Here is a 27,801-nt window from a genome sequence, read left to right on the forward strand (position 1 = left end):
TAACATTACCGACAACACCACAGCTGAAGTGTTTCTATCCCCCAGATTTGGGACCAGAGCTCAGTAAGGGATTTGCTCCCACGCGTTCTTCTAGGGCATTGTCATCTTGAAAAGTCCTGACAAGTAGCCATAACACCTTCATCATTCATCAGTCATTTCAGATATACTGCTATGGCAATAACAATTACTGGGTTTGCTTTGTTTTGCTTTTGCCACTCAAATATTTTTGTCTTCCTAATTTATTCCCCTTTGCACACAGAGCCTCAGTCATTTCCCTCATACAGGCTTGAGTAAATCTCTGATAACACTGCAGCATGTCCCACCCACACAACATTGAGTTGACGCTGAAATTATTTTCATAATGTCTATTTATAGAGAAATCTTTTATGAAGTTTATAATAAGACAGAGCGCTGCATTACAAGTCTGGGTGATATATAAGATTTTTTAAATGTCAGATACTTGCAGGCAACCTGAATAAGTATTACAGTAGGTTTGCATAGATCATTGAAAATTGCTCTCTCTAAAAATATACAGAGAAAAATAAGCGCTAATTTGCTCAAAATATATGCACAGTTTGTTAAATTGGCCCTTGGTTTTGAATCAGGTGTAGAAAAAGATTTTTACCTTATACAGCAGGAATTGCAAATCCTATGTAACAAATTTATCTCGCCCTTTCTTGCTTCAGCTCTTTTTTCTTCTTCTAGTTACCTGTTAATTCTTTCTGCAGTTTATCTTTTCTGTCATCTGTTTGTTGAAAGCATGGATTCAAATTAAACCAGGCGACAAGAGGAAATTGTTCTCCCTTCAGAGATACAAAAAGTGAGAGACAATTTTCTAAATTCTATCAGTTACCTATTAATTCAGAGTTACAAAATTTCAGAGGAAACCTCATTATTTTTTTGCAGTAAACAGAGTCTCTTTGATTTAAACACCAAAAAAGCAATAAAATCTTCTATAAGTTAGGATATGCAGCTTGAACAGATAGACTGGATTAGGACCTAAAACTAGCTCTTTTAGGCAAAATAGTCCATATTTATGTATTTGTGAAGTTATTATTTAAAAATAAAAATAGTATTAAACTAGCGTGTGCAGAATATTTTCTGTATTTGCATAAGCCAGTCTTCATTTTCTTTGCCCAAAAGAAAAAACTTCTTTTGAGAGAATTTTTTGTTCTTTGTTGGCCTAATAATACATCTGTCTTTTGAGAAAGCCTTCTAAATATAAACATTCCACATGAATTGAAAATTTGCAGCTTGGTTTTACCAGGGTTGCTTAGTCTAGCTACCAGTACTCTCTGCTTTCTCCAAATTCTCAAGAAAGAGAAAGCGCTGGCATCCTTTTAATTTCTTATTAAACAACTTTAGAGTCTCTTAAAACTGTGGGCCTGAGGTTTGTTTTGCAGTTTTAAATAGCTGAGGACATGCCTGCTGGCAAAATGCAATAGCAGCATTCCTGTTGTCAGTGAATGCTCTTGTATAAAATACCCACTGACTTCACATGGATAAGGTTTGAAGCATCAGAACCTCCCCATTCTTCCAGAAGAGTTTAACATCATTAACCTACACAATTTTGTTAAAAATATGAGAAAATAGATAGCATTTTGGAAAAATGGAATGAAAAAAAGTTCTCTGAAGATATGTAATGGTAACAGTTGGCTGATTAAATGGACAAAATGTACTTTAAAAACATGTGTCGGGGCTTAAGAAAAATAAACCATCAATTAGCTTTGTTCAGTCTTCATACTTAAATCCATCTACTGCTTTAAAAATAGTCATGTTAAACAGGATGCAGAGTTATTTAAACTGATATGCTATTAGTTCTGGGATCCAACATGAGGAACAGACTCAAAATCAGTCTGGTTATTGCATGTGCTCTGACCTAAAAGCTATTTCTATTCGTATTTTCAATACAAACTTTTGGTACGCAGAATGAAAGGACTGTCACTGTTTGATCATCAAGATCTCTGGATTTCAATTTCGTAGAAAAGTATAAAGGGTACGTTCTTTTTTTTGTTAATCGAGATTTATTGTTTTGTGGGGTATTTTTAAAACCGGCTCAGGGATATATTTTTGATCATTTTATTTACTATACCATTATTATCTGGTATTCCTTATAAGCCTACTTAAACTCTTCATGTTATTTTCAGACTTTGATCTATACATTAATTTAAAACATTTCATTGAAGAGTTTCTTAAAATCTTTCAAGAAGTTGTTCTTTGAGTACTATTTTCCGCAATTAAAGGATTTTATCATCATATTAACAAAACTTTACAAATGTATCCATTATCTGCCTATAGGAAACTGGCCCACAGGAAAAGCATTAGTACAAATCGTGGAGTGATTCCTAAGAAGGAATCAAGACGCTTCATGCCTGATCCAATTTGGACAACCACCACAAAAGCAGCAGTGTCAGCCAAAGACAGGAATAAACAATCTGTAAATGATAGATTGCACAGCCACCTGAAGCAATAATTGGCCTCCAGGTGCCACAATAGGAGAGATTCAATTTCTCAAAGTTCCTTCTTATCTTTCAGCTCTTACGCAGGAACATGATGTGCAGCTGAGAACTTGGCATTGACCAAAGGAGAAAAGAGGATTTCCAGCTGGTTCCCTAAAATTCTTCCTTTCATCAAGAAGCACAGTATGGTTAATGTCAGAAGAAGCATTCAAATGGATTAGCAGAGATCCAACTTCCTCTTGCAACAAATACATGAAGAGCTTTTAGTGAACAGCAATACCTTGTTGCCCAGTAACATCTCTAGATACTAAATTTTGGGCACGGTCCTGAAGGTAAAGGGAATGGTTAAGAATCATGACAATGAACAAGTTTTGTATGTGGGGAAAAATTGCATTGTCAAGTGTTTACAGACATTACCACTGACCAAGCAGTTAAAAATTTCCAAAAATGCAAAAAGCAATTAAAATGGCAAGTCTTCAGCTGCCCAAAGGTAAAAAAGCATTTTGAAGAATAACCATTATCTACATGGGAAATTTTGAAAAAGGACTTTGTAACTCAAAATAAATGGTTGATTGTCTAAGTCTCAGTCAAACACAATCTTTTTAATAGTAAGAGAGCTTCAGGGAGGGATAGCCAGCCAAACTCGGCAAGTGGAGCAGGGATCGATACCCACTCCAATGTACATGCTTCAGCTGAATAACCATTACAGTCTGAGTGCAGAACAGAGAGAGGAAATCAAAGAGGTAGAGAGGAAACATGCCAATCAGGTCACCCACCACATACTTGAAATCCCTCTTAGGACTCAGTTATCACATTGTATTGAAAAGATTATGCTTGCTCATGACATCAGTGGGGAGACTGGGCTGTAAAGATGTCTATAAAATCTTTTCTTCTCATAACCATGGAAAAAGTCAAGATCGGGTGAGGGACTGGGAGATAAATGGTACAAATAGCTAAGAGAGTTGGCTCACATCCTCCTGAACTCTTGCCATAAACAATGTCTGGGAATGGCCAGAGGCTCCTCCAGGAGAGGAGCAGTGTGTGTTCCAATGGCACAAAACAGCAATTTCCAGAACAAGCTGTGTGAATTACAACAAGGTCAAGCCGTCCAAACTTGCACTTTTCTGAGGATCCCAAGAGAACACATTCGAAATGCCCACATCTAATTTCATCATTATTACTGTCTCAAATCCTCAGTGAACTTAGGAGAAGACTGACTTGGCAGATCTGCCAGCTGCACTCAGAATCAGCTGGGAAAGCGCACGGGTGGCAGACAGATAACATCGTTTTTAAGCTTTACCACACCAAGGCAACCCTTGGTTGTGGCAAACCCCGGTTTTCTCCTTTGCTCAGCATAGCTCACTGCCCGTCCTGTCACCTTGCAGAATCAATCAGTAGTAACACCTAAGTGACACATCTACTCTTAAACATAGAATTTGAAAACGGGAGGAAATACAAGAACAGCTTAAACACTGTGTTCTCAAAATGTCCCCAGTAATTACAATTCAGATGATGGGACAATTGTTTTTAAAAATATTCTGCATTCTCTGTGTTTAAAAACCATCAAATTGATATGAATAAAGTCTTGTTCTCATTTTATGAAAATAAAGGATTTGTTTAAAACTCCAGATACTCACCAGGAGCGCTGAGAACCACTAATAGCATTTGGATTTTATAATGATGAATTAACAAGTAAACAGGAAACCATAATTTTTACAGTCTCATGGGGCAGCTGAGGAATGAGAGACTTCTGGCCCAACATACATCTCTCGCACATCTCTATGCATACTAAATAACTACACTTTACATAAACACATATATGTTTGAGCACACACATGCATGAAAAGAGTCAGAGAAAATATTCCATATTAGCTTAATTAACAAATAAAAATAATTTTAATTGAATACAGTACTAGGGTAGCACAGTTAAAATTTCAAAATCTAAGAAGTTTCCACATGAGTTTGCACAGAAAACCTTACATTTGTCTTCTCTCTGCTACATGCCAAGACAAAGTTTCATTCAAATATCATGCATTTATTACTCCCCTGGAGAGTCTCTGAACATTTAGTGCACAGGATGGACTGTTCTCAACAAAAAAAAAAAAAAAAAACTTAATGAAAACAAATCAAAATATTTAAACATCTAAAAATATAATCTCATGGTTTATTTACATGGTGTTATCAAAAATCTGTTCTGAATGCAGAGTAAGTTTCATAATGTCTTAATTCCATGGAGTTCATCAGCATAGTATGTATTTTATGGTAAAAACTTATTAGTTAAATAAGTTTAAAAAAAATAAAAACTAAGAAATTGAAAATTAGCGAGATAGATGCATAGGTTACAACTCAAAACCAAGTCACAAAATCATGAAAGACATCTTTTCTTCAGCAATCCTTTGTCCTTCAACATTATTGGCCATGAAGAAGGAAGGGATTCAGCAGGGAGCAGCTGCCTTTGTGACACAGCCCAAACTCACCCTCCAAGCACTGGACACCCTTGGAAATAAATGGCAGAAACGATTAGCACTCCTGCAGCTCAGAACTGTGTAACAGAGCTCACAAGTGCGTGTGTATTTCCTGCATAAGCAGATCTTTAGTGGCACCATTCAGCATGAGGCTTTCATCCGTGGTGATTCATCATTCCATGTTTCTCCTCCTGTCCCCGCGCCTCCTTCTTCCTTCGCAATGCCACAGCCACCCTGCCATCTGCCCAAAACACCTTCCCCAAGAGTCTGATCTCCCTCTTCTCTTTCCTGCTTGCACCCTTGGACCCAGAGTCCCAGCTCCCGGCCGCGCTGACGGCCAACGTGTCCCACGGCACTCAGGAAGGGACAGGTTCAGAGCCTGGCTCTGCTGGCAGGACCTTGGGGCTGGCAAGGGGTAGGAGCACGCACACCATTGTCATGGGAAAAATGAACTGCCAGCTGTCCCACGTCTGGCCATCTGCAAACAGGCTTCCAAATGCATAACCATGGGTGCATTTACAGAGGAGCAGCCACAGGAACCACCTTCAGTGCCACAAGCCCTCTCTACTGTCCTTGCTCCCAAACGGGCAGGTAAAAAATGCACATATTTCTAGAAGAGAAAAATAGACAAGATCCTCCAGGGTTTTTAAGTCTATCCATTTATTCTCCTTACCCACTATCATTCCTTCCTCTCTTGCCCCTTCCTGCCCCTCCCCCCACAAGAATAAAGATTTTACTATGGAAAGTTATAAACAAATTAAACTTTGGAGAAGCTATAAGTCATGGAAAACTGTATTTTATAATGGAAATTGCCAGGTAATTTTACCTAGAGCCATTTCTGCTTCAGCTGCCCGTAATAACTATGATGAGCTGGAGTAGGCATTCAGACCCTGGGGTGACAGGAGCAGTTAGGATGGACTGCATAGCTTTTGGGAAAGGCATTAATCAGGAAGTGCCAGCTGTGTGGTCTGTGGAGCACTTGCCTGTCGTCCACAAATAGCTGCTTGGTTATGTGATGCTGAACCTCCTCATTTCCAACTGTTCACTAAAGGTTTCCTAATATTTGTGTCAACATACACCAACCACCACAGAAAGACATATTAGTATGATGCTTTGGATGAAGGGAAAGCTGGAGACTTCACCAGTGGAAGAGAAGCATGTCTGCAAGACAAGCCGTCTCAGAAGATTCAATCTATGCTATACACTGGCAGGGAGCCTTGCTGGACCATGAAATTCCCTGGTATTTGTAGAATATTTATAGAAGAGGAAACCTTTCCCCCATCCTTCTGCTTCTCCCCAGCCTTGCAGCCAGTGGTTTACTGCATCAGTGGGGAAACAGCAGAGTCATTCCCTGTGATCCCTAGGCCTTACTTATTTCTGGGAGTCCTCCACATCAGTCTGTTGTTAACATTATTGTCTTACTGAATCCAAAACACAGCTCTGAACCGATGAAGAAGAGAATAAATTATATCCCGGCCGAAACCAGGGCAACATGCATTGAGAAACCTCCTTCTATCTTTTTCAATTGCAATTTAAAAAAAAAATCCTTCAGGGTCTTGCTCAACTTTATCTGAAAAACTTCTCTAAGAAAAAGAATTGCTGTAAAAGAAGTTCCTCCTTCACTCTGCATATTCATTGCAGTTTCAATACAGGCACTTTATTGTAAACATAGACAAGAGAGAAAGGGAAACAGAAAAGCAGAACTAGCTATGATCTCATCCACATCCATGCACTGAAGGGAACTGTACAGGGTAGAGCTGAGACAAGGGGGGACAGAAAAACAAAGAAGAAGTAACTCCTCAGGCTATCTCAAACAGACAGCTATGCACAAACTCACCACAAATTTAGGACTTCCCAAACCAGGATGAAATTATTTCTCTCATTTACAGCCTTGTCTGCCTTTGCAGGACACCCTGCAGTTTCTACACAAATAATGTTCATTTATGGACTGGTATTCCGAGTTACAGAGAGCCTCTCTGCGTTCAGAAGATCATTTTGTTTCCAAACATGGAGGATGAGAAGAAGAACCTGTGATCTTCCTCTTTAAAACATATCTGCCAGGGATGGTCAGAAAAGGAAAACAGGAAGAGAAAACAGCCATCAGTGCAAAGCAGCTGAACAAACCCAATTACAGATATTTGGATACTTGACATTGCCCAAGTCAAAAAAATTCCAGAAATATCTAGATACACACATACAGAGAAACTTAATATAAAATATCTATAGTAATACATGAGTATTTTCAAAACACATCCATATCTACATGTTTTTGCACAAATTTCTATGTATACATGTACAAAGTAAAAATTTACTAACAATTGCAATTTTGGATATATGGTTTTTATCACATATCTTATATGGTATCAAAATATACGTAAAAATTAAACTTAAAATCAAGCTTTTGTACCTGAACTAATTCCAACATTGAAGTATTTATCAAACATTGGTTTTGGAAATAATTACTAAACAGAATGTAAGTTAAGCAAATGTTTTTATCAATACACTAAAAAGGAACTTCCTACTAAGAGGATTAAAACATTTTTATACCAGGAAGACTGCTGGTTAAAATTTGTGAGCAAGCAATTGCTAATATTTTTTATTCAATAATTCCAGAATAATATTTTCAATAGCCTGACAATGGATAAGAAAATTATTAACACATTTTGAACTGCAGAAAAAAAATTAAGAACACCAAGTCAAGCACCCAAAATATGGCAACATAAAAAACCAAACAAACAGATGGTTAATCAGAAATCAAAGCCTTAACATTGATGTTTCAGAGACACTACCCATTGAATTCAGAGTGAGGATTCCTCAAGCTGCAAGAAGTTTCTTATTTTCAGCTGAGAGCCCTCTTAAGTGTCAAATGGAGTGGCAAATGGAAATCAAAAAACAAAGACATGCTATTTTGTTTTGCTTCAATAAAATCAGCATCTGCTTGCCAGCTACAAACCAGAAATCCTTCATTTACATGAGTTGCATAGGAGCAGGCTTGTTTTTCTTCTCTGCATGGAAGCAAAGAGGCAGAGTCTGGAAGCCAGAGGTCTATGTCAGAAACTGTGGGTTTGGCTTTGTTTCCAAGTCTCTCTTCAAATCAAAGATAACTTAAAGCCAATTGCAATCTTTATTGGATTGCTATAGGTTAAAATCTTTATATATCACTTTTTGATTATTGTTATTATTATTTTTAACCAACTTTTTTTTTTTTTGTGGTAGAAAACAGTGATTGAACGACTTCCTCTGAAATACCTTTTGATGTCTCAAGGTCTGGATTCATCATCTCTAATTTCAGACACTTGCCTAAAGGACTAAGTACTCCACTTTTAGTCAGTGAATACTATCTTCCTTTTGAGCAATTTTGAAGTACCTTCTGTCAATTGCAGATAAAACTTTGTGTGACTATACATATAATTCCATTGTCCCATTTTGGGTGCGATGAAACTAAAAGCAAGATTTCCACCCTTTTGTATTCTAAATAAATCCAGTTCTAACTGAAGGATGAGAAGAATAATCACGACTGTTGGATTTTGGCATTTCTTTGTTTGGGTTTTTTTAAAGTTTTTTGGAGTATACCTCAGCCATATATTTCTCTCAACATCTCAAAAGAGTCAGGAATGTTCTCGTGTATTTTACTTCTAACCAGATCCGGGGATGACTGCTCTACCCACATACAGCAAATGTTGCTCTACAATGTAGCCTGATGATACCTAACTAAATGTTTTATTTCAGTAAGACCACCTTCAATGCATGCAAACAATTGCAGCATTTCAAAAGCTGGTCTTGGCCCAGCAGCTTAGAGCAAACTATGGTGCCATGACTCATATTTTATTTCAGCATACCTGTCTTTCTGTGATGGATCCTCTAGACATTGCAAGGCATAACTGAGAAAAGAGTTGATTAAATTGTAAGCCATAATACATGTCCATCAGAGTAGAAAAGGCTGATGGGATCCAGCTGGACTGGCATCCAAACCAAAGAGTTCACATCTGCTCCAATGGTGTGAATCTACAAAGAAGAATAACAAACTCAATACTCAGTTACTGGATCTGAGTGAAAAAGGGTGTCTGCAAACAACACCAGAAGAACAAAAAAATCTGCAAGGAAATCAAGTCATTCACTGGATCTCAAAAAAACATTTCAAAAAGAAATTGGGATTTATGCTAATTTTTGCTTAAAAGTGTTTTTTGTTTGACTGCAGCCACTTTTTCAATCACTGCATTAATAAGTTTGCATTCACTCATCACATAAGATATAATTCCTAGTCCCAAAGGCAAACTCAGGAGACACACACTGTGTATTCCTCTATATGCAGGCATTCCCTGTAAGCCTGATCTGGCAGTCTCCAAGGCTACAGCTCACTGGTGGTCCTTTAGCCCACTCCACAGGTCTGGACCATAGAACCATAAAGATTGGAAAAGACCTCTAAGATCACCAAGTCCAATTGTCAGCCCAGCACTGCCACCACCATGTTCACCGCTAAACATGTCCTCAAGTGCCATATCCACATGTGTTTTGAACACTTCTCTGGATGGTGAGTCCACCATTTCCCTGGGCAGTTTGTTCCAATGCTTTAGAATTCTTTTGGTGAAGACATTCATTTAGATTGCCTAAAATCTAGTCTAAGCCTCCCTTGGTGCAAGTTGTGGCCCTTTCCTCTCATTCTGTCACTTGTTACCTGGAAGTAGAGGCTCACCTCCACCTTGCAACAACCTCCTTTCAGGCAGCTGTAGTGATAAGGTCTTCCCTGTGCCTCCTTTTCTCCAGCATAAACAACACAGTCTCCTCAGCTGCCCCTCATAAGACACCTGCTGCAGGAACAGATGGCTGTCCATATCTCTCATGGAAAGGTAGAAACATAATGACAAGGAGCAGCTCTGTGGAAGGAGCTGGGGAAGGGATGCCACAAGGAGATGCAGATGCAGAAGGAGCGAGAGAGTGTGGGTGGGCAGCCCAGCCAGGGCTCCCCAACACACCAATGCACTCTGGAGAGAGGGGAGACCCCCAGATGGAGACTCATAGCACAGACTGAGCACTTAGGGCTGCTCTCTGGTGCCCTCACTGTCATGACCTTCTCACATGTTTCTCTTCAGAGTCCTTGGGATCTAAAGAGCTTTTGCTCTTTAGTTATTCTTTTTTTTTTTTTTTTCCCTGTCTCCTTGCAGCACCTCCTCTTAACCTCCTGCCCTTACTTCCTCCCTTGGGTCTGTCACTCTGATTACACCCTCAGGGGGGTCTTTCCCCTCTTCTTATGAGCTTATTTTGCATCCTCTTGGGATTTCCATTTTCTTCACAACAAGACAGATCATATGTAAAAGAATCTATTAAGTGCTGTCACCAGACCAGCTGCTTCCAAGTATCCTTCCTAGTCTGTAAACTTGCAGCAAACAGTGTCCCACATGCAATACATTTATCCTCTGTGCATCCCTGCTTCAGAAGGGGATTGTTCTCAGACAAATATTCCTTTAAGATGATCCCATAAGTTAATGGTAACAATTATAAAGACAACCAAGTTTTAAAAAGAAAAGGATTCACTCAGGTTTCTTTCCATATGCTAGTTAAAGGAAGTATTTATTTGCTGTGTGTGCGTATATCCTATTTTGCAGCCATTGCATAGATGTTTTGTATATAACCTCAGCTCTCTGCCTTGCATTTGCAACAGCATGTCCTGGGAGATGACTTACTCAATGGCTCTAGCCATGAGATACACATGCCTGCCCAATCACCAGGATTAGGACTGTGTAGGGCCATTGCAGAGCCCACATCACAGGTTAGACACGTCTGCCTACAAGACTTAAGCACAACAATACACTGGCCTCAGTATGGCAGAATGATCTGTATCAAATCTTCTCGGCATTCTTTGCCTACTCCTTCCAATAACAGAATTTTTCATGCTTCTCTGTACACGGATATTCAAATTCCAAACAAAGCCATCACTGCCTACTCGATTTTTCAAAAGGACCCATCAGTAGGTGTTGCAAGCAAATACAAAGCTAGATAGATTGAGGCTTGATATCCTCAGATTTATAGCTATACCATTTTTGCATAGAAGCAATGGCAGAAGTGGAAGGAGAAATTATTCCAACCTTAGTTCCAGTACAGACCTCCTCTAGCAAGCTTAATCAATTACAGCTAATTGAAAACACTAATCTACTGCATTCAACCAACCTAACTGGCTAAAATAAAAAAGGCACGTGGTGGGGGGAGGCAATGTTCATCAAAAAGGAAACCTTCTAAATTTAAAAAAATGAAATATTAGAACAAATTACTGATACAAATAGCAGTGTTCGAAACTACCCATTTCCAGATCTCTTTCAGTGATTCTGCGGAAAGAAGTAGAAAACATGAACCTGGTTAGTCATTATGATTGTAAAACATTTCCTGTTGTTTGTTATTGTTAATGTCATGTCTAGAAGTTTAAAAAGGTTCAACCAGTGGCTGAAATTGGAGTGAAACTTTAAAATAATTTGACTTTTTAAGTCAGAATATTAAGACTGGGTTTGCCATTCCCTGAGAGAGAGACAGAGACTCTGAGCAGTGGTTACTGAAGAAATAAAACAAAGCATAAAACCATACCACTTTCTATGTGAGAAGACATAAGGGAGCTTCCTTATTTTGGTGACTTCCCCTTCCCTCTTTCTCACCAACAGACATACACATATGCACAGTATACATACACCCCCAGACAGCTCCTGAGCCTGTAATCCTCTGCTGAAAATCTTTCTTGCTGTTTTAATGAGCTGAATTCTCTTTGGAATGAAAGAGATTAAATAACAATTCCAGCACAACAGAACAGTCAAGCCTGAGGCAGAAATGAATGGCCAGTGCAGGATTATGGTAAATAAATAAATAAACAGGGATGCAGAAGCAGTGTCAAATCAAAACTTTAATCAAAATACAGTTCTTGCATGCCCCTGTTTCCAGCTGGCCATTAAATTAGTTGAGTCCTGCTTGGACTCATAGATCTCTTAGAGACTGCCCTGTGAGGTCAGGGATAAAAGGCTGACAAAATAGGAAATTTCACAAGAAAAAGCCTGATCACAGAAGTTCTTGCTTTATTCACTCACAAAAGAGGACAACAGAAAAGGATCAAAGACCAAAGTATTTAGGGAACAAATTGAAATAGAAGAGTACTAAAATTGAATTACCACTATAGCTTCTTTAAATTTTTAGTGTTTGGAAAACACTATATTGCCTAGCACTATACTACACAGAGGAATTAAGGAACAGTTGGTTCTGTTTAATCAGGATTACATGAACTTTTCATTTCTATGTTTTATAATTCTTTAGTTCATGACTGGGACCATTTGTTTCTTTTGCAGTGCCATTAGGGAAGGTGCTGCAGCGCTACAAATAACAATAATGAGATCATGACTCCCACTAATCTGATCAGGGCTATCAAATCTAGTTCCCCAGCACAGAATGTAACCATACAGCAAAATTTAGACCATACCACAACTCCACCAAAAACAAACACCATCCACCCTATAATAAGCTTAAAGCCTTTCACATACAAAAATAGAAACCTCAAGAAAAGCAATTATGTCACAGAAAGGGGAAAGATTCCTACAATAGCAGGGAATTACTTTGGTGAAAATGCCTAGAGATCAAGAGGGTGCCTAGAGCTGCTACATTACAGCTGCAGCACTTAGGCTGATGTTTTCAGACTGCTTCTACCAGAAAAATGATGGGCTGGCTGGGACACCACCAGCAGAACCAGAGACCCCAGTAACTGTAAGCACCAGAAAGTGCTCAAAACCAGAACAAAACAAAACTAAACAAAATAAAGCAAAACAACCCCAAGCAACAACTCTTGTCGATTTGATAGGAAAATATTTTAGCCATTAGTTTAACGTTGGGTACGTGAGAAAGACATATCACTGACTCATCTGAGACTGAAAATAAAGCAAACAAAGAAAATATCCAGAAGTCAACATAAGGAATAAGCAAAACAGAGCAGGAAGGATGGCCCTTGTAGATGGCTACTGGATAGCAAGTGTCAGTGTTTGTCTGCAAATCACATGAGCTAATGCAAAATCTATATCCATGCTTCCCCTGAAGGCATGAATAAATCCAAACACCAAAGTCCTAAATGTGTTATGGAGTTGATTATGGAAAATTGCATTAAATGTTCAAAGAATTCCCTCCATGTTGAAAGCAACCACCTAATACTACTGGTGCTATATGACTATTATTCATACTTTAAAGGCCATATAAATAGATTGGTGTGGCCATATAAATGGTTTGGTGGGGCAGAAATTCAATTACTCTTACACTTCAGTGATCCTCCCTTTGAATCTAAACTCCTGAGGTGAGAAACACTGCTTTAATCTGTAATTTGGGATAAAACAACAAAAAAATTCAAGGAATTCCACTTAAAATTTTCAGAAGTTTCATTTTGATTCAAACAAAAAAAAAAGAAAAAACCCACAAAAAACAAAAAACCTCATAACCTTGAAGAACAAATAAACATGCAAGAATCCACGCCTCACAATGTCCTCGGTCTAACCAAAAAATAAAAATCAGGATACATATCCTTTTATTTACAATAAACTCATAAGAGATGAACAGTGTGATTTGAAACTTTTATTTGCAAGCAGTGTGCATCCAAATCCTTCAAATGCATCTGAAAACAGTATAAAATTTCTGGTATGTACCACCAAGAATGCTGCCCATGAAAATATATTTCTTCTTTATCAGTATTGATAATGATTCAGCCTAACAAGTGTTGCAGTTTGGGAAGCCACAGTTAAAATAAAACCAAACCAAAACAAAACCCCACTAAACAAAACCAAAGTTAACTCGCAAATTTCTGGAGGGGAAAAAGAGAAAAAAATATTCAGAAGTGTAAAACTCCTCAGATTCCAAAATGCAGGCTGCTGAACCTATGGAGGATGACCAAAGAGTACAAACAAAGGGGGAAAACCAGCACATGACTCCAAGTAAATGAAAAAGCCCTACTACAAATGTGCTTATGATGGAGAGAATAAAAGTTGCATGAATGACACAAAATCGTATCATGGACCTAGATGTTGCAGTTACATTTAGGGAAAAGTTTTCTAATTAAAACCACAGTGAAGTAATGGAATAGAATGCACAGTCGAGATGCTAAAAGGTTGCATCTATAAGTGTAAACATCTGTTAACTTGTTTAAAAGCCAACTTAATTAAATTAGCACAAATCCCTCTGTGGCATTTTATTGAGTTAAACTAAAATCATAGATTCCTTGGACTGGAAGAGGTCTCAAGAGGTCTAGTCCATTCCCTGTCCACAGGCAGGATCAGCTCTTCTCACATCATCCCTGACAGATGTTTATCTATCCTGTTTTTAAAAGACCACCAAGGATGGAGAGTTTATAACATCTTTAGACAATCCCTTTACTATGAGATTTTAGTTAATGTACCCAGCACAATATTACACAGCCATAGCAAACTAGGGGCCTTCACAGTTAGACACCAAAGTGATAAAAAGCAATATATTAAGCCATGAGGATTACTTTGAATCATGTGAACATATATCATCTCGTAACAAATTATTGTGCATCAACTGACAGATGGTAATGAGTCGAGTACACACACCACCTATCATAAATGTGAAATGAAATAAAATGTGAAGTTAAGCTTTTTACTTCTATTTGCCAGGGGCTAAAACCATGCATGTGATTAATTACTCTTCCTCAACTGGCAGGCAGTTAAGTCAGGATAAATCTATATTTCCCCTATGTTAATATGTTATTTACATAAGTTAATTTAAATATTGTTGTTTGAGAAGAACATTATTCTAGTTAGAGACTTACACAACTAAGTCTGGGGAATCTAACCAGGCTTTGATAAAGATACAGAAAAAATACATCCAACTTAAAATAGATAACACTCTTTGACTTTTCCAAAAATAATTCCCACATTTTTGACACAGTCACCAGTACCAGCAAATTAACATCTGTTCTTACCTCTGCATTTAGCAGAGAAACAGTTGTGCTGGAGAATTATGGAACCTTAGAACAGCCCAGGTTGAAAGGGACCTTGAAAGATTACTTCATCAACCTTCTGTGGAAAAGTGTGCTTAGGTGAAGTTATCTAGTACCTGCTCAACAGTACATTGAAAATCTCTGGCAAAGGGGGCTCTACCACATCTCTGGGGAGGTTGTTCCAGAGGCTGCTCTCACTAAAAAATTCCTGTTGTACATGAAAAAGAAAGCACTCTTCCCCCCAGGCATCCTTCTCTGGAGTTTAAATGTAGCTCACTTTGCAGCTGCATTAGTGCAGCACAACAGGAGTGCTGCTACCATGCATTGTTTAGGCTACAGAATAACATAAAAAGGATTTTAAATATTTGTTGTGTTGAGCGAAGGCTCTTCCCTCCTCTTGCCTCTTCAGCTGACAGCTGTACACACTCCTAATGCCTACACTTTCCTCTGCTCAACATTTTTGGAGGAGAATATAAGCATAAAAGACATTTTTCATCACATTGAAGTGTACTGCCAAAGGCAATTTCAGAGACAATCCTGGAAAGTGACATGGTCCTAGAAAGTCAATATTCCTTTGATTGATTTTAAGGTATCTCAAAAAGTCTTTAATTCCTCTCCCTTAAAAATGGACTTATGATATCTTTTGCTTCTTCAAACTATCAAAAAAAATTCTTACAAAATAATGAGCAGTAATGATACTGATTTTACAGAAAGACACCTGGACACATATTACATTAGTAGGGGGTGAACTTCTATAACTCCAAGGAACCAGTAAAGAAAGTCTTAATTTCCTCCAGAAGACTAAGAGTTATAAAATTAATATTTTAAAAATCATTTCATTTTTTCAAGTCTTTTAAAGTTCCACTTTTACTAGGATATAAATTCTAAAAATTAGGATAACAAATCTACTGTGCAAAAGAACAGGGGGAAAAAGTTATTAGAATATTTTATACTTTTTAAAATACTTAGTAAACAATTCTTAAGAAACTTTCAGAATATTAAAATTCTGTTCTCAAATTAAAAAAAATATCATCGTATAATTTCAGAATTTAAAAAGTTACATTAAAATAGAAAAATGGCTTTTTATGTTGTAAATGTCTTTTCATTCAGATTACACATTTTGAGGGGTAAGATAGAGAGACTGATTTTTTTTACAGAAACACCTTAAGCAATTGCACTGGATGTTCATCAGTGCTAACAATAACATTCAAATCCATATAATAGGAACTTTGCCAGAGTTTGGTGGGGGATATTTTCCTCTATTAAATAATTTGTATCTGACAGCAATTGAATACTGAATCTTTGACAAAAAAAAAAAAAATCTCAAACATCTACCAGGTTCATGAATTGAATACAAAACGTGGAGTTTGCCTTGGTTTTTCAGAACTGAAGTGAATTTGAAATTTTTGAGCTCTAGAGCAAAACATATCAGCATTAATGAGCCATGCATTTGTAATGTTCATGAGGTAACACACAAAGACTAATGTGGTGAAATTTTAAGCTGCAGATAAGTGCTCCCAGGTCTCTCATTATCTGAACATCTGGATACACATCTCATAATCAAGTGAAAATCTGTTTTAACAATCTGTCACTGAGTTACATGTTTGTTATTTTTTTCTGAAGACTGGAAATCATCGGAATGAACCCAATCAATAATCCCCAGAAATGCAGAAGCTGGGTATTTCAGCAGGCCAGCAGCAGGGGGAACTACCAGGTAGAAGACCAAAGGAATGCAGAAAGGACCAGTTTAAAGTCAGGTAGACATTTGGACATATACTTTTGGGCTTGTGAACTAATGAGCATACACCTAAAACATAAATCCCTTGTACTCATGTAAGGTATCTTACAAATGTATCCCAAGCATGTTAATATAGTGCACTTTATGTTAAAGAATGTGTTTCATGAAGATTGCATTTTTCTACTTATGTCACATGAAAATGTGATAGCTTGTTAGTAATTAATTTGAACTGACTTAAGTGATTTAAACATCCTGCTTTATGGCTGTCCAGGGGCAGTAAAAGAAGTACAATACATTACAAAAGGAGGTAGACATTAAAATGAGGAGGTTTTATTGTCAATGTTCACCACAAGCCTGGCCATATTATGTAAGCTTCTGGGAGACAAAATTGCTGCTCCCCAGCAGAAGCAGAGTCCTCACACATATGATTTATTGGCTGGGTTGCACTTTGGTGGGAGTTAACATCACCTCACTCCAAGTCTGAACTTGATTCTCTATGTATTTACTGTGGGATCACATGGAATAGTTATTACATTGACCTCCCTGCTTGCTGATGTTGACCAGAAATTCTGGCCCTTTGCCTTTTATCATCTCTCTTATAATAAGGACATCCTAGAAAATCACATCAGACTGTGAATCTTTTGAAGAGCAATTAATTTGACAGACCCTTATTTGAACATAAACTGGTGTTGTGGCCTCTTCAGTAGATTTTATTTTTATGAGATCTGTGTCAATAAGCAGATTCAAAACAGAATTTCTAAAGAAATACTAATTTTGCACAAATTAAAATACTAAAGATTTCACTTTTAGACATATCTGAAAAAAAGTCCAAGAATTCTAGTAAAAACCCTACTGAGCAACCCTTTTTCCTTTTTTTTTTTTTTTTTTTACAGCCATAAAGGCTTTCTGGCTTTCCTCAATGGAATAAAAACGTCCCCTGAAAAGCCACTCACTCCTCTGAGTTATTATTAGGCTATTCATTTACTGCCCCTTTGTGTGTGGATAATCAGTGTTATATACCCAAAATTGCATGAATTCCCATTTTTTCCAGTTCACAGAGAGGTCCAAGCCACCACTTCATTCACAGTCATCCGTTATTCCCCTTCCATATGACAGCACACGAGCAGGAGAGGGGGAAGTCAAGTTAGCCTAAACCCAGCTGTTTTGATGAGAATTACTGGGGATGTTTGCACTTTCAAACAAGCTCACTATTTTTTTCAGTCAATAGGTCACAGCTCTAATGCAGATTATTCATGTGAGCTATCTCCAGAAGAACGAAGAGGTTGTTCTTTATACAGAGGTTTCATGTTGCTTTGCAGAGCATTTCCTTCTGTTCCACTATCTCCTTGAGTTCCCTCTGCTATCAGCAGCTTTTCAGACTAGTGAAGCAGAAAAAGAAATGTAGGAGTCAGAACACCAGGTTCATAACATTTAGCTTACACTCTTCTTTCCCCATTTCCCAAGATCCTTAAGAATAAAACAAAATTATATTTCTTGGACCCAAAAGGAATGAATGATCAGAGTACTTTAAAAGAATCTCCTGGGAAACATCTGTAAAATAATAGGAAAACAATTGCCTTACTCCATTTCATTTTTTTTCCTTTTAAAGGAAAACCTTCTTTTATGAAGATATAAACATGACTAAAAAAACTTTCAGCTGTTTCACTTTATCTGAGACATCTGCATCTGGTGAAGCACATTCTGGTTGACAGAGCAAAGAAATACATATGCTTTTGGTTGTAAGAGTAAGGCATATTGTGATCTTGTCGTCCTGCTGTATCAAAAAATACAATGAAAGCTACAAGCATGCCTATCTTTAAGCAAAAAAAAACCAAAAACCAACCAAACAAAAAAAACCAAACCACAAAAGCTTCCTGAAATTGTACTGCTTTCTTTGAATTTAAGTGCTAAAATGGATTTTCTTCCATAAATTACCTTGATCAAATTTGTGACATAAAATGATGTCTACAATGTCCCATGATAAGGAAGTTGGCAGAGTTATTGCTCATTTGGTGAATTATTCCCTCACCTGTAAAGCTCATTCAATGCTCCCTAACCACTCTAGTGAGCAAATCCCTGAGCTGTTGCTCCCAGATCATCCTCCTCCTAGTGCTTATGTGACAAAATGTGACATGCTTGCACCTCCATGGCCTTTTGTCGTTTCCCTCCAAGATGAAGTCCTGGGACCCAGACCTGGCCACCCTTGTCTCCCTCTTCCTTTTCCAGCCATGACAAATAGTTTTGAAGTAAACAATATGAGTCGTATATTTAAAAGAAAAAACAAAAGAAGGTATTTCCTAATTAGCAGAAACACTGATTTATAGAACATTTTGTACTTTCACTTTAAGTCTACTAGCCTTTGTTTGCTTTTCCCCAGGCCTCCCTGAGAAGCAGTGAAGTAATGCTTTTGTAGCCTATTTTTGGCCCAAATCCTATTCCCAGGCACCAAAACAGATCGGCCTACAGGCAAGCACAGAACACTCAGGATTTAGAAAGTTTCTTCGTTCCCTTTGTTTTAAATTTGACTGGATCAAAATTCAGCTTCTATTTTATTTTTTGGTATAAGCAAGTACTTCTGTGACTGTCTTCACCCAGCCGTTAAGATTCTAAACCCTGGAGTGTCATCAGCAGATTGAGATGCTTCACTACTACTCAAACCAGTTACTAAGATGTTGAGCACTGTATTTCCCAGAACACAGTCCTGAAATATTCCAATAAAATTCTGAATTTTTCATAGTTTTCCAGCTTTCAAAATATTTTTTATCCTTTTAAGGGCATTATCTCTTGTATTGCAGGAACTTAGAGCCTTTAATTTTCAGTAGTTTGTCAGTAGCATTAAGAAAACCACATAAGATGTATTAGCCAAGTCTCCTTTGTATGTGCATGACTTCTGGTATAAGCTCTTTAAAGAAGTCCAAGCATTTGAATGTTTTGTTTACAAATACCATTTTTGCCTTTTACTAGTAGCCTGCTCCCACAAAGAGAGAACTTTCAGCAATTGAACCCAGACCTTTCTTTGCCAAAAATTAAATGTCTTTTGACTTCCTCAGTTTAGTCACAAGAAAAGAGCAGTTTAATTGGTGTTAATATAATAAAAGAGACAAGATGCTGGCAGCTGGTCCATGTAGGGTATTTGACTGAATGAGCAGCTCTCATGCTGCAGTTACTTTCATTTGGTCTTCACTTCGTATTTCCAGTCCCATGTCAATACAAAGATACAAAACCTCATTCACACCTTTGCTGCCAATAGCTTCTTATAGATAAAGTCTCAAAGATGTAAAATGAGTATGTGATTGACCTAACGACACCTAAAGATAAGGGACCACTGAGAGAACTTTTCAAGAAAGAAGAATAAATGGAAATCAGCTTTTCTTGGCTTCCTTGATGACAATGACATTTAAATACAGTCATCAGGATGCTAACAAAATTACAATTTGGAAACAAAAACTCAACCAAAATAAAAGGTGAATACAAGCAAAGTGGGAATCAGAGACTGAAAAACAATCATGTAAGATGTAAGCATCCCCCTCATTGCACAACTGGGAGCCTGAATAGCCCTAAATAAGCTATTCATCCCATGTGCCATCCATAATATTTTGTTGCTCTGATTTCTTTAAAAGGTCTCAACTGGAATTTCTTTTGTGAAAAAGATTATTTACATATAAATAAAAAGAATGCACTTGAAAAAAGTGGTCACAGTTCTATGTAAGTACCCAAAAAGAAAACTGATGTGGCTTTAAGTCCCAGAAGGAGGAGTTTGTGTTTCTACTAAGAGATCATCACACCAGTTGTTTTCTGCACCAGTCAAAGCATGAAATGTAAACTTGGCTGACCTACTTTTGAATTGTTACTCATCCTGGAATGTGTTCCTTAGTAGCCTTCTTTATTCCTAGTAAAAGCCAATGAAATATATTAAATACAAATCACTGGCATGATAATTAGTCTGTTTCCTCAGAACGTTTCTGCTACTTGCATTCTGCAGCAGAGAATTTGGCACTCTTCTTCCTCACCCCATATCACTAGTTGCCTTTATTTCCTTCAGGTGTACAAGCAGTATAACTTAACACTTTGGCTGTATCTCCCAGAGAGAAGAATCCTGGAACAGCTCCTTTAATTCTCTTCAGCATTATTTTTTAGTAGAAGGAAAATAAAATGTTTGAAAGTTGAAAATTCAAATAACTTTATGATTCCCAGCATTGTACTTCTGCCCCAAGTGGAAAATATTCCCCAGGGCTGATCTAAACTCAGGATACTCAGCTTTTGGAGATGACAGCAGCAAGGGGTGTTATTCAGTTTTCTCAGCCATATCAAACTCCAGTCCTCTATCCTAACTGCAGCACCTCTGTTGTTAATGTCAGCAGGGAGGTCTGTTGTCAGCTAAAAGATCACAGAGACCAGATCAGCCTGACTGCCCTGCTCTGCTGTGGGATATGGTGAGGTTGCGATGTCAGTAAGGGGGGCTCTCTTTCATCCCACCACAATCCCACCTTCCTGAGTTTCTTCCTACATCCTAAATCCTATTCTTCATCCCTTCAAGGTCTCACAGATCTTCTCTGCCACCTTTGCTCAGCTAAGGAGTTTTTAGTTGGCTTTACTCTCAGCAATTGCAAAGTCTGGATTTTGGTAGTTCCAGCCTTTTGGTGGTTCCAGTTCTGTGCATCCCAATCCTGGTTTTTTTCTGCTTCCCTGCACATATGGTGCAGGTTATGAAAGCTCTAATAAGGTCAAAACTTGATATAATATCATTGAAAGGAGTGATAATAGGTTTTCTTTCTATCTTCTTCCTTTTTTATCAGCCCACCTTAGATGTTGCTAGTTGTACATTAACTACTTGCTACATGAAGCAGAAATGAAACATCTGGCAGTAGATTTAATGCAGTATTTTTAAACTGAGAAATTCTAGGCAACTAATCTGCCCACTGATGACAGAAGAGTATGTATTTATCAAGAAGGGTACATAGATGCTTGTGTAGATATCTGAAAAAGATAGCTTTTCTTCAAATTACATGTTACTGTAACTAAAAGGGACTAAAAGCAACCATGAATAGTGGCTTTCCAGGAGTATGGAAGAAATTAAGAATGCACCCGCAAGAGTCTGTGTAGAATACAGTTTTACCAGTGTCATTTTAGCAAAGCTTAATGATGCAAAAATTGTAAACTGTCTACTGAAGACAAGAAAGTCACAAGATCTCACATATCCATCAGTAGTTAAATTCATGAAATTATTATATTGGAAATCAGCTGAAATGATAAGCAACTATTGATATGAAATTGCTTTGAAATTAATGGGGGAACCCACCCCAAAACTTATTAAAAGTTGCATTCTGTTAGCTCTTATTTTTGCATCTGTCAAATTCCAATATTCCCATAGTCCAGATTCAGTGTAGTAAAAGCTGACCAAGGTCAAATAAGCAGGTTCTGCTCAGTGTGGTAATTCTTTAATGTATTCAAGAGAAATTCTACAGTAGTTCTGAGAAATGATAATGCATACTTTTTAAGAAATTGCTTATAGGTTACAAGTACTAAGTACGTTTAAAGTTCCCACAAAGGGTAGAAATGTTTCATTTCCAATTAATGTTACTGGGATACCAAAGTTAAGTCAAGTCATGTGTGTCAGCAATTACTGCATAATTATTTTCAAATGATGATGACCTAGTTGTTTTTTGTATAACTGATGCCCTACACACCTCAGAGGAAGCACTTTCTGATCTAGAATGTCATAAATACAAAGCATATTTACATCCTGTAAATATGTTCCAAGCATTATCTATTGCATTTGTTTATTGAGTTACTGTAGTTTTGTGCTCTCAAGCCATAAGATTTCTTATACATGCACAGCTACATAAACCAGCCCTACACACAAAGTAAAATTTTTAATATTAATAAAATCATTATTTCAATATTTTAAATCATGACCAAAATCCATTAAATCAGTCAAGCTTCCTAAAGTACAGCAAAGGAGTGTCTCAGCAACAGAAAATTTTGAAGAAGGCAGAAAACCAAAACTTTTCCAGCACTATAAATTAAATAAAAGAAATGTCATTCATGGAAAGATGTGACTCTGAGTGGCAAACACTGACAAGCCTCAGACATTATTGTTGCTTGCACAGAAGACACATTTGGCATCAGGCAATACAGAATACAAGTTTCCTTGCTATTGCTGCTGTTGCATTTCTGCCTGCCTTGGTTTTTTTGCCATTCAGTCTCCTCTGGACTTCATTCCTCATGCTGACTTTCAGACCATTTAATAATACTGATTTCCATAGCTTCTAATTGTCAGATATGAAACAGAAGACACCATTCAAAGAGAAAGGACAACACTCACCCTCAGATTACCATCAGGAGCTCATTGCATTACACAGTATTACTCTTATCAAGGAGAGGAAAAATGAACAGCAGAAGAGTAGCAAAAGAGCTTGTTGCTACTACTATGGAGTCCAAGTAAATGGAAAATGTACAGTGTAAGAGAGAAATGCTTTCTCTTGGTGGTTAAGATAATCTTGCCATATTTAATGATTTCTTAGTGGCAGCCAAAAGTTAGGGATTATCCAAAGTTATTCAAGAATGAGTAAGTTAACCAAGCTGTTAACAGGGCAATATGAAGAATTAAAAAAAAGAAAAAGAAAGGTGGGGGGTGGGGAAAGGAGGAGGAAGAAAACCTCTTATTTGTGTAAATTCATTAATTGGACTAAACTCATTAATTGTTCCACTAGATTTTGCCAGTATCTTCAGGCCTTCTGCTAGAGAACAGTGGCAGACAGTATCTTGCCCTGCAGGTCTAGCACAACCAGAAAAAACAAGGGGTTAAACGGCCTGAGAGGTAAAAGGGCTGGGGACTGTGGGGACTGCAGGGTGCACAAATTCAGCACATCTCTGCAAGAGCATCTGCCAGCAAGAATACTTCAGGAGCACAACGGCAAGAAGCAAACTCCTTCAGATGCACTGGCAGCCCTCCCTCACCAGTGAGCCCACGTTGGCACAGATCAATGCAGAGCAACTTCACTGTCTTGTGACAAATTATGTCAAGGCCTTTTATTTTGCTAATGAGTTCTGTCTGTTTTAGTAACTTTAGCTGCTGTGCTGAAATGGAAATTTTGTTTCTCAATTACTGTTAATTTTTACTTGGAACATCTCTGCCAGCACTTTTGATCCAGGTGGAAAGAGGCAACCACTCTGAAGGGTGACCTCAATCTATCAGGAAACCAGCTTATTTTTAGACTGTGATTGTTAGTGTGCAAATGATATGGCAAGTTGAGCTTGCAGTTTCCCAAAGATTCAATCAGCGAATCATGCACTAGCAAAGTAGCATAATGTTAAGACATTCCCTTGGCAACAAGATGACTACCAAACTAAAAGGCAAAGAAGCAAACACATATACAGAAAAAAAAATCTCTTGTGCATGCTCTCATCCAGCTTTAAAACAGAGAAATAATTCAAAAGTCTGGGCATTAAGAAGAATAGTCACCTGCAGTAAGCAACAGCCCCGTGAAGCAAAATGCTTAGCAGCGGTACACCATCAGGCAGCACGAAGTCACTCCAATGAAGTCATTATGTAAGGTATTCAGGGGCAAAATGCCACCTCCAGTACATCTCTAAACTCGGTTATAAAGAGCATGACTCCTCTGCTTGGGTTATGGCTACTGAACCTAGCTTACTCAGAGGTCACACATGACCACAGTCCCCACTTCCTCCTGCTGCGCTCCGTGAACTGCAAGGTGAACCACAGATCAAACGTGCTGCTTGTCCTGTCTCAGGAGGAGAAAGCCTGGAACATAAGGTTTAGCTGCATTAACTCTCAAGAGTAGTACAATTCCTTTCTTCACACCCTAATTTTTCCTGGGGAAGCACATAAGTGTTGAACTGTGAGGGAGCTCCCCATGTCAGCACACAGGGCACAGAGTTGTGGATGATCTCTGATGGTTTCTCCTCCAGGGGCACGGTACATGAGCTGCCAAAGCACTACACCTTCTCTCCTCAGCCAGGTGAGATTGATCCTTCAGGTCACTGTCTTGGAAAGTGTCTGAGAAGAGAGAGCAGCAGGATACTGTAAAGGCCCAATTCTATATCAGTCTGTGATAAACCTATGGGGCCAGTACAATTGCCCTCCTGGGCCACTGAGATTTTTGTTCCATAAAGAGCAGAAATCACCAACAGAGAATAAATAAATGGAAAGAAACACTTATCATCCAAGTCTCCTAGATCTTTGTGTTTGCACACGTTTTCTTGCCCACTGATGGGCAAGGATCATCTGAGGATACCTGCTTCCTACCACAGGGGTGAAACACAGTGCCTGTCAGGACAACCAAGGAGCATTCTTCTTTCAAGGAAGGTAGCAGCAGTACCATTCCCAAATCACAGCGTGCTGTCAGAGTAGCGTAGCAAAAATTTCATCTTTGTTGATTGTTTCCCCTACTTTTTGCACTTGTGAACTGGATGGGGAAATCAGTTTTCCACAACATCAGCAAGCTACTCATTAGACAATTTAAATACAGGCTGGTGCAGCAGACAATGCAGGAGCTGTGCAACCAGTACCAGTGTTTATAGCACCTGAGTCATGGGCTAAAATAAGTTTCAAGGAAGGAAGCCACAAAGGCTTTATGATAAATGCCCTACACAGACACACGTTAAAAAAAAAAAGTATCCTGTTCAGCTAAGTTGAACAGTGAGTTGGCACCAACCTGATCCTGAAGCAGTGGTATTTGTTCCACAACAGGATGGCGTCTCAAGGACTAATCTTTCCTGATGTCAGTGGAAAGAGAGACAAATGCCGAAAAATTCTCTGCCTCTGCTTTCTCCTGTTCATTCTTAAGCATTCAAAAGCTGTTTAAAAAAAACTCCTCTGATTTTCATATCTGCACTACCTTAACTTAATTTTTTTTCTCCACACCTGATTTATGGAATGACCTCAGAACCATATGGGGCCACAGCACAGCCTAGGCTCACCCAGCTGCATAAACTCTGTTACTAAGGAAAATGGATGCTAAAGTCTCAAAGAGCAAAAAGAAATTATAATAGCAAGATACAAAACAACCCAAAGTCTGAGAGGTATCCTTACAACAGCATGAGTTCAGCTCCATAGGTACTTATAGTCTGCAGTTTTGTGGTCCATAGCTCACAGTTCTTCCTCCTGAGTTCTCCGTGTTGCTTTGAGCTCTATCCTACATGTGCTGAAGCCTATAATGAATAAAGGATATATCTCAGCTCTTGCCTTCACCATTGCCCTCATAAATAACTGCATGGAACTACATGTCCTGCTAAAGCCTGCAACACCCTTTACAGAAGAAAATAAAGAAGAAATTATGCAAAGGGACAGTAAAAATAATGGTGAATGAGACAGCTGTCTTCCAGCATCTATATCCACATAAAGCAAGGGAACATTTTTGCTTCTGACTGTGCTGTCTTAGGGACAAAGACCCTATATGGAGGTTCTGGCTCTGTTACAGTCTATACCCTGAGACCATTTTACCATCAGTGCAGTCTCTCTGTTCACACCCCAGCTGAGTCTGAGTGCAAACTAATGCTCCTGTAGCACATACTACCAGGAGAGCATGCCCCCAGCTTAAGGGCAGATGGGCTAATCTCTATGTATTTGTGAAACTTCTTTTAGTGAAAGGAAGTTGTCCCATTATTTAATTATCTTGGTAAATGAATCCACTGTTCCCATCTTCCAGTTTCACGCTATGAAGCAAGACTACTCCATTCATTGTCAGACAGAGAAAGCAATGAGGAAAATTATGTCAAATAGAAAAGTTGGGATTCACAAAACATGCTAAAAAAAGCCCAAACAAGCAACAACCCAGCTATAGAACTGGGCAATAAAGAGTGTTATGCTTGGTCACTCTGCTTCTCTGAAAGCTAATTCTTTACTAGCACAACATGTGTAACTTGTTGGTAATTTAAATTTTTCTGAATTGTAATATCATTCTGACATTGGCAGATGTCAAGTCACGTTGTTAGGCTCTCATAGAAAGGACTAAAATCTAGTCACATTTGTCAGGCTGTATACAAAACAATCCCATTTCATGAAGTAATTCAGGTGTGAATTGAAAAATTAACCTGTGCCTTTCTGGATTTCCATAGCTTTTCTGGATTTCCAAGACTACAGAGTTATGTCCCTGCCACAACAACAATTATTTCTGCTTTTCAGGGGGGGTTATTTATAATAAAGGAGCATTATTCAATTACACTTTTTTATTCCAATTCTTGCTTTCGAACTTTTATTTCTTTTCCTCAGTAAAACCTGCATAGACATGACAATGTTGCATTTCATCTTTAGAAGTGAAAGTACATTGGTTGAAACTCCTGGAAATATTACAAGGAGAAAACAGTAAGTCAGAGTAACATAAAGGTTTGAAAAATGTATATTTTTCTAATTTCAACAAGACCCTTTTAAATAACAAAAGGATGCTCTCACCATAAATTGCCATATACTATTTTTAAAGTGCCTGTGTGTTTCCCCTGACTGTGCCAGGATTTATGTAGGTAGCACAAAAACCACAAAGGCTTATTGTACCCTAGATAGCAGAACACTCAAGCAGTAATTAGTTTAATTTTTATTTAATTACACTAATTAGTTTAATTTTTCTTACCCGTAGGTTCACTACTTGCATCACATCCCTGGGCTTCTGTTTTCATGCTCCATACCTAAATGCTGCTACATCTTAGTCAGAAACTAAGTGATCTGTGCACACTGCTGACAAACCAGTGTGGATTCTAGGAAATACACAAGTCAGCTTGTATGTCCTGGCTCATGGATTATGCTTTCATGGCCTAGGGCACTTTTGCAGAATTTTTATTGTCTCAGCAAACAAAAACAAAGATAAAACTGCAGTCTTCCTAAGGAATAAACAACAGCTTTGCTATCAGTGCCTTTCAACTCAGAGTTCCAGAAAAGCCTGTAAAGTCCTTGAACAAAACATCAGCCTCAGAGTGCACAAAAATTCATTCTGCTTGGTAAAAAAATTTCTTGAACAAAACAAAACACAAACTCCTCCTCCAACATAACCAAAGCTCTTGGTGTTAGATATATATGTGTATTTAACCTTTTTTTTTTTTTTCCAGCCTCAGTAAGGCAAACTTTCACTACTGACAAGCGCAGAATTAGATTTGCCTGAAACAGCACCTGCGTGTTACTGGAAGCAATGAATACCAGAGGCATCACATAAAAGTTGTCCT

This window comes from Fringilla coelebs (genome assembly GCF_963513975.1).
Source record: "Fringilla coelebs genome assembly, chromosome: 3".
NCBI lineage: Eukaryota > Metazoa > Chordata > Aves > Passeriformes > Fringillidae > Fringilla > Fringilla coelebs.